The sequence below is a fragment of the Protomyctophum bolini genome, assembly GCF_963924005.1.
Source record: "Protomyctophum bolini genome assembly, chromosome: 14".
In the NCBI taxonomy this organism is placed as follows: domain Eukaryota; kingdom Metazoa; phylum Chordata; class Actinopteri; order Myctophiformes; family Myctophidae; genus Protomyctophum; species Protomyctophum bolini.
The window spans coordinates 30,189,457-30,190,441 of record NC_137875.1 but is presented as its reverse complement, the minus strand read 5'-3'; positions in this window follow the sequence as shown (position 1 = coordinate 30,190,441).

The following is a 985-nucleotide window of genomic DNA, read 5'->3' as shown; positions in this document are numbered from 1 at the left end:
CTCCCTCCGCTCTCTCTCCTCTCTATCCCCTCGCTCATCTCTCCCGGTCACTCTCTCTCTTCCACTCCCTCTCAATCTCTCTCTCTCTCTCTCTCTCCCTCCTCTCCCTCTCTCTCTCTCCCTCCCTCCTCTCTCTCTCTCTCTCTCTCTCCCTCTCTCTCTCCCTCCCCTCTCTCTCCCTCCCTCTCTCTCTCTCATCATCTCCTTCTCTCTCTCTCTCTCTCCTCTCTCTCTCTCTCTCTCTCTCTCTCTCTCTCCCTCCCTCCCCCCTCTCTCTCTCTCTCTCTCTCTCTCTCTCTCTCTCTCTCTCTCTCTCTCTCTCTTCTCTCTCTCTCTCTCTCTCTCTCTCTCTCTCTCTCTCTCTCTCTCTCTCTCTCTCTCTCTCTCTCTCTCTCTCTCTCTCTCTCCTCCCTCCCTCCCCTCCCTCCCTCCCTCTCTCTCTCTCTCTCTCTCTCTCATGTCTCTTTCCCCGTCGGGTGCTGACAGAGCTGTCTCTCTCTCCCGCTGTGACCCCGTGACCCTGTCCCAGACTGGCCCTCCTGTGACTGTGATTGGCTGTGACATCCCGCCGTTTGCTTCCTGGGGTCGGTGTTATGATCATGGCCGTGGCCTGGTAAGCTTAGCACCGTTTAACGGGTATTCACTGAGAGAGGACTTTTTGATTGCCCCCCAGACCCCCCCCCCCCCCTTTACCAAATAACTATTGTCACCGCATGCATGTCTTTGTCATCCATGCAGACGCTCTTGTTTCCATTGGCTAGGGTACATTATACAGTCGTCAGCATACAGGGTTACTCTGAGCAGAACCACATTTTGGTTTGAGAGATTTCACACACTGGCCTCGTAATAACAGCCCCATGTGTTAACATATAAAGCGCACAAAAGCATAACATGTTTTCCTAAGGAAACGTCAAAACAAAACAACCGATGTACATGAAAAACAAGCCCGGAGAGAAGTGCATGGCAGTCGCACGTATATAGCAGT